Source organism: Carcharodon carcharias, chromosome 40 (assembly GCF_017639515.1).
Source record: "Carcharodon carcharias isolate sCarCar2 chromosome 40, sCarCar2.pri, whole genome shotgun sequence".
Taxonomy (NCBI): domain Eukaryota; kingdom Metazoa; phylum Chordata; class Chondrichthyes; order Lamniformes; family Lamnidae; genus Carcharodon; species Carcharodon carcharias.
Window position 1 is genome coordinate 630,188 of NC_054506.1, and position 7,500 is coordinate 637,687.

The following is a 7,500-nucleotide window of genomic DNA, read 5'->3' on the forward strand; positions in this document are numbered from 1 at the left end:
GGACTCAGTTGTGGAGAGTGGTTGGGGCGGGTCGGGGAGGGTAGCAGCTGAGGGGGGGTGGGTGCGGGGGAGGGGAGGAGGGGAGGGCACCGATTGGCCAGCGGGAATTCAGTCTAACCCCTCCCCCCCCCCCTTTTCCGCGCCTCATTCAGAGGCCCACTTCCTCTGTCGCGAGTGTCCGCCCGAGACCCGCTCCCTCCCCGGACGCCCCTTGCCGTCTGATTCGCCATTTCCCACGTTCAACCTGCTGCACGCCCTCCACACCCCCCCATGCCCCGGGGAGAAACTGGTTTTCGCCATCAACCGACATCAAACCCTCCCACTCCCGACATCTCCCAGCAATCTGAATCCACACCCCCCCGGCACTCCAAAGCCCCACCTCCGCTGGTGGAAGTTCAGTGCAGTAGAGGGGGACCCTGGATGCTATTCTGGGGACAGCAGGAATCCAAAGGATCAATCCTGGAACCAGGATGACTCACCGGGGACTGGGGGGGAAGTCAAAGCTGGGGTGTTGGCCAGATTCTCGGAGACTCTGTGAGGAGGAGAGAGAGAGAAGGATGCGGAGATGAAGAGATAGCGAAAGAGATAGATAGAGAGATAGACAGAGAGAGAGAGAGACACAGAGGGAGGGAGAGAGAGAGAGAGACAGAAGAGAAAGAGACAGAAAGACAGAGAGAGAGGGACAGAGAGAGGGAGAGTGTTGCAGGGGCTGGAGGAGGTTACAGAGATAGGGAGGGGTGTAGGGGCTGGAGGAGGTTACAGAGATAGGGAGGGTTGTCAGGGCTGGAGGAGTTTACAGAGATATGGAGGTGTGTAGATGCTGGAGGAGGTTACAGAGATAGGGAGGGGTGTAGGGGGCAGCTGGAGGTTACATAGATAGGGAGGGGGTGTAGGAGGCTGGAGGAGGTAACAGAGATAGGGAGGGGGGTTGGGGCTGGAGGAGATTACAAAGATAGGGAGTGTTGTAGGGTCTGGAGGTGGTTACAGAGATAGGGAGGGGTGTTCGGTTGGAGAAGGTTACAGAGAAGGAGGGGTGTAGAGTTGGAGGAGGTTACAGAGATAAGGAGGGTTGTAGGGGCTGGAGGAACTAACAGAGATAGGGAGGGGTGTAGGGTCTGGGGGATATTACAGAGATAGGGAGGGGTGTAGGGGCTGGAGGAGATTACAGAGATAGGGAGGTGTATAGGGGCTGGAAGAGGTTACAGAGATAGGGAGGGGTTTAGGGTCTGGGGGAGGTTACAGAGATAGGGAGGGGTGTAGGGGCTGGAGGAGGTTACAGAGATAGGGAGGTGTGTAGGGGCTGGAGGAGGTTACAGGGATAGGGAGGGGTGTAGGGGCTGGAGGAGGTTACAGAAATAGGGAGGGGTGTAGGGGTTGGAGGATGTTTCAGAGATAGGGAGGGGTGTAGGGGTTGGAGGATGTTTCAGAGATAGGGAGGGGTGTAGGGGCTGGAGGATGTTTCAGAGATAGGGAGGGGTGTAGGGGCTGGAGGAGGTTACAGAGATAGGGAGGGGTGTAGGGGCTGGAGGAGGTTACAGAAATAGGGAGGTGTGTAGGCGGCTGGAGGAGGTTCAGAGATAGGGAGGGGTATAGGGGGCTGGAGGAGGTTACAGAGATAGGGAGGGGTGTAGGAGCTGGAGGAGGTTACAGAGATAGGGAGGGGTGTAGGGTCTGGAGGAGGTTAAAGAGATAGGGAGGGGTATAAGGGGCTTTAATAGGTTACAGAAATAGGGAGGGGTGTAGGGGCTCGAGGGGGTTACCGAGATAGGGAGGTGTGTACGGGCTGGAGGAGTTTATAGATTTAGGGAGGGTCGTTGGGGCTGGAGGAGTTTACAGAGTTAGGGAAGCGTGTAGGGGCTGGACGGGGTTACAGAGATAGGGAGGGGTGTAGGGGCTGGAGGAGGTTACAGAGATAGGGAGGGGTGTAGGGGATGGAGTAGGTTACAAAGATAGGGTGGGTGTAGGTGCTGGAGGAGGTTACAGAGATAGGGAGGGGTGTAGGGGCTGGAGGAGGTTACAGAGATAGGGAGGGGTGTAGGGGCTGGAGGAGGTTACAGAGATAGGGAGTGGTGTAGGGGCTGGAGGAGGTTACAGAGATAGGGAGGGGTGTAGGGGCTGGACGGGGTTACAGAGATAGGGAGGGGTGTAGGGGCTGGAGGAGGTTACAGAGATAGGGAGGGGTGTAGGGGATGGAGTAGGTTACAAAGATAGGGTGGGTGTAGGTGCTGGAGGAGGTTACAGAGATAGGGAGGGGTGTAGGGGCTGGAGGAGGTTACAGAGATAGGGAGGGGTGTAGGGGCTGGAGGAGGTTACAGAGATAGGGAGTGGTGTAGGGGCTGGAGGAGGTTACAGAGATAGGGATGGGTGTAGGGGCTGGAGGAGGTTACAGTGATAGGGAGCGGTGTAGGGTTGGAGGAGATTATAGAGATATGGATGGGTAGAGGGTCTGGAGGAGATTACAAAGATAGGGAGGGTACTAGGGGCTGGAGGAGGTTACAGAGATAGGGAGATGTGCAGGGGCTGGAGGAGGTTACAGAGATAGGGAGGAGTGGAGGGGCTGGAGTAGGTTACAGAGATAGGGAGGGGTGTAGTGGATTGACGAGTTTACATAGATAGGGAGGTTTGTAGGGACTCGTGGAGGTTAGAGAAAGGGAGGGGTGTAGGGACTGGAGGAGGTTACAGAGATAGGGAGGGGTGTATGGGCTGGAGGAGGTTACAGAGATAGGGAGGGGTGTAGGGGCTGGACGAGGTGACAGAGATAGGGAGGGGTGTAGGGGCTGGAGGATGTTACAGAGATAGGGAGGGATGTGGGGGCTGCAGAGGTTACAGAGATATTGAGGGGTGTAGGCGCTGGAGGAGGTTACAGAAATAGGGAGGGGTGTAAGCGATGGAGGAGGTTACACAGATAGGGAGGGGTGTGGCGGCTGGAGGATGTTACAGAGATAGGGTGAGGGGTGTAGGGGCTGGAGGAGGTTACAGAGATAGGGAGGGTTGTAGGAGCTGGAGGAGGTTACAGAGATAGGGAGGGTTGTAGGGGCTGGAGGAGGTGACAGAGATAGGGAGGTGTGCAGGGCCTGGAGGTGTTTAAACAGATAGGGAGGGGTGTAGGGGCTGGAGGAGGTGACAGATATAGGGAGGGTTGTAGGGACTGGAGGAGGTTACAGAGATAGGGAGGGGTGAAGGGGCTGGAGGAGGTTACAGAGATAGGGATGGGTGTAGGGGCTGGAGGAGGTTACAGTGATAGGGAGCGGTGTAGGGTTGGAGGAGATTATAGAGATATGGATGGGTAGAGGGTCTGGAGGAGATTACAAAGATAGGGAGGGTTCTAGGGGCTGGAGGAGGTTACAGAGATAGGGAGATGTGCAGGGGCTGGAGGAGGTTACAGAGATAGGGAGGAGTGGAGGGGCTGGAGTAGGTTACAGAGATAGGGAGGGGTGTAGTGGATTGACGAGTTTACATAGATAGGGAGGTTTGTAGGGACTCGTGGAGGTTATAGAGATAGGGATGGTTGTAGGGGATGGAGGAGGTTACAGAGATAGGGAGGGTTGTAGGGTCTAGTGGAGGTTACAGACTTAGGGAGGGTTGAAGAGGCTGGAGGAGGTTACAGAGATAGGGAGGGGTGTAGGGGTGGGAGGAGTTTACAAAGATAAGGAGTGTTGTAGGGGCTGGAGGAGGTTACAGAGATAGGGAGGAGTGTAGCGGGCTGGTGGCTATTACAGAAATAGGGAGGGGTGTAGGGTTAGGAGAGGTTACAGAGCTAGGGAGGGGTGTAGGGTCTGGAGGCGGTTACAGAGATAGGGAGGGTTGTCGGGACTGGAGGAGATTCCAGAGATAGGGATGGGTTGAGGGTCTGGAGGAGATTACAGAGATAGGGAGGGGTGTAGGGGCTGGAGGAGGTTACAGAGATAGGGAGGGGTGTAGGGTCTGGAGGTGGTTACAGAGATAGGGAGGGGGGTTGGCTTGGAGAAGGTTACAGAGATAGGGAGGGGTGTATGGGCTGGAGGAGGTTACAGAGATAGGGAGGGGTGTAGGGGCTGGAGGAGGTTACAGAGATAGAGAGGTGTGTAGTGTCTGGACGAGGTGACAGAGATAGGGAGGGGTGTAGGGGTTGGAGGATGTTACAGAGATAGGGAGGGATGTGGGGGCTGCAGAGGTTACAGAGATATTGAGGGGTGTAGGCGCTGGAGGAGGTTACAGAAATAGGGAGGGGTGTAAGCGATGGAGGAGGTTACAGAGATAGGGAGGGGTGTGGCGGCTGGAGGATGTTACAGAGATAGGGAGAGGGGTGTAGGGGCTGGAGGAGGTTACAGAGATAGGGAGGGTTGTAGGAGCTGGAGGAGGTTACAGAGATAGGGAGGGTTGTAGGGGCTGGAGGAGGTGACAGAGATAGGGAGGTGTGCAGGGCCTGGAGGTGTTTAAACAGATAGGGAGGGGTGTAGGGGCTGGAGGAGGTGACAGATATAGGGAGGGTTGTAGGGACTGGAGGAGGTTACAGAGATAGGGAGGGGTGAAGGGGCTGGAGGAGGTTACAGAGATAGGGAGGGGTGTAGGGGCTGGAGGAGGTTACAGAGATAAGGAGGGTTGTAGGGGATGGAAGAGACTATAGTGATAGGGAGGGGTGTAGGAGCTGGAGGAGTTTACAGAGATAGGGAGGGCTGTAGCGGGCTGGAGGAGGTTACTGAGATAGGGAGGGCTGTAGTGGCTGGAGGAGGTTACAGAGATAGGGAGGGATGTAGGGATCGAGGAGGTTACAGAGATAGGGGAGGGGGGTAGGGGCTGGAGGAGGTTACAGAGATATGGAGGGAGGTAGGGATCGAGGAGGTTACAGAGTTAGGGAGGGGTGTAGGGGCTGGAGGAGGTTACAGAGATAGGGAGGGTTGTAGGGCTTAAGGAGGTACAGAGATAAGGAGGGTTCTCGGCGCTGGAGGAAGGTTATAGAGATATGGAGGGGTTTAGGGGGCTGGAGGAGGTTACAGAGAAAGGGAGGAGTGTAGGGGCTGGAGGAGGTTACAGAGATAGGGAGGGGTGTAGGGGCTGGAGGAGGTAACAAAGATAGGGAGGGGTATTGGGGGCTTGAGGAGGTTACAGAGATAGGGAGAATTGTAGGGGCTTGAGGGGGTTACAGAGATAGGGAGGGGTGTGGCGGCTGGAGGATGTTACAGAGATAGGGAGAGGGGTGTAGGGGCTGGAGGAGGTTACAGAGATAGGGAGGGTTGTAGGAGCTGGAGGAGGTTACAGAGATAGGGAGGGTTGTAGGGGCTGGAGGAGGTGACAGAGATAGGGAGGTGTGCAGGGCCTGGAGGTGTTTAAACAGATAGGGAGGGGTGTAGGGGCTGGAGGAGGTGACAGATATAGGGAGGGTTGTAGGGACTGGAGGAGGTTACAGAGATAGGGAGGGGTGAAGGGGCTGGAGGAGGTTACAGAGATAGGGAGGGGTGTAGGGGCTGGAGGAGGTTACAGAGATAAGGAGGGTTGTAGGGGATGGAAGAGACTATAGTGATAGGGAGGGGTGTAGGAGCTGGAGGAGTTTACAGAGATAGGGAGGGCTGTAGCGGGCTGGAGGAGGTTACTGAGATAGGGAGGGCTGTAGTGGCTGGAGGAGGTTACAGAGATAGGGAGGGATGTAGGGATCGAGGAGGTTACAGAGATAGGGAGGGGGGTAGGGGCTGGAGGAGGTTACAGAGATATGGAGGGAGGTAGGGATCGAGGAGGTTACAGAGTTAGGGAGGGGTGTAGGGGCTGGAGGAGGTTACAGAGATAGGGAGGGTTGTAGGGGCTTAAGGAGGTACAGAGATAAGGAGGGTTCTCGGCGCTGGAGGAAGGTTATAGAGATATGGAGGGGTTTAGGGGGCTGGAGGAGGTTACAGAGAAAGGGAGGAGTGTAGGGGCTGGAGGAGGTTACAGAGATAGGGAGGGGTGTAGGGGCTGGAGGAGGTAACAAAGATAGGGAGGGGTATTGGGGGCTTGAGGAGGTTACAGAGATAGGGAGAATTGTAGGGGCTTGAGGGGGTTACAGAGATAGGGAGGGTTGTAGGGTCTGGAGGTTACATAGATAGGGAGGGTTGTAGGGTCTGGAGGAGGTTACAGAGATAGCGAGGGGGGTAGGGGCTGGTGGAGGTTACAGAGATATGGAGGGAGGTAGGGATCGAGGAGGTTACAGAGTTAGGGAGGGGTGTAGGGGCTGGAGGAGGTTACAGAGATAGGGAGGGTTGTAGGGGCTTAAGGAGGTACAGAGATAAGGAGGGTTCTCGGCGCTGGAGGAAGTTTATAGAGATATGGAGGGGTTTAGGGGGCTGGAGGAGGTTACAGAGAAAGGGAGGAGTGTAGGGGCTGGAGGAGGTTACAGAGATAGGGAGGGGTGTAGGGGCTGGAGGAGGTAACAAAGATAGGGAGGGGTATTGGGGGCTTGAGGAGGTTACAGAGATAGGGAGAATTGTAGGGGCTTGAGGGGGTTACAGAGATAGGGAGGGTTGTAGGGTCTGGAGGTTACATAGATAGGGAGGGTTGTAGGGTCTGGAGGAGGTTACAGAGATAGCGAGGGCTGTAGGGGCTGGAGGAGGTTACAGAGATAGTGAGGGGTGTAGTGCCTGGAGGAGGTAAAAGAGATAGGGAAGGGTTTTGAGGCTGGAGAAGGTTACGGAGAATGGGAGGGGTGTAGGGGCTGGAGGAGGTAACAGAGATAGGGAGGGTTGTAGGGGCTGGAAGGAGGTTACAGAGATAGGGAGGCTTTTAGGGGCTGCAGGAGGTTACAGAGATAGGGATGTATGTAGGGGCTGGAGGAGGTTACAGAGATAGGGAGGGGTGTAGGGGCTGGAGGAGGTAACAGAGATAGGAATGGGTGTAGGGGCTGGAGGAGGTTACAGAGATAGGGAGGGGTGTAGTGGCTGGAGGAGGTTAAAGAGATAGGGAGGGGAGTAGGGACTGGAGGAGGGTTCAGAGATAGGGAGATGTGTAGGGGCTGGACGACTTACAGAGATAGGGAGGGATGTAGTGGATTGAGGAGTTCACATAGATAGGGATGGTTGTAGGGACTAGTGGAGGTTACAGAGATAGGGAGGGGTGTAGGGGCTGGAGGAGTTTACAGAGATAGGGAGGGGTGTAGGGGCTGGAGGAGGTAACAAAGATAGGGAGGGGTATTGGGGGCTTGAGGAGGTTACAGAGAAAGGGAGAATTGTAGGGGCTTGAGGGGGTTACAGAGATAGGGAGGGGTGTAGGGGCTGGAGGAGGTTACAGAGATAGGGAGGTGTGTAGTGGATTGAGGAGTTCACATAGATAGGGAGGGCTGTAGGGACTAATGGAGGTTACAGAGATAGGGAGGGATGTAGGGGTTGGAGGAGCTTACTGAGATAGGGAGGGGTGTAGTGGCTGGAGGAGGTTACAGAGATAGGGAGGGGTGTAGGGGCTGGAGGAGGTTGCAGAGATAGGGAGGGTTGTAGGGGCTGGAGGAGGTTACAGAGATAGGGAGGAGTGTAGGGGCTTGAGGGGGTTAAGGAGATAGGG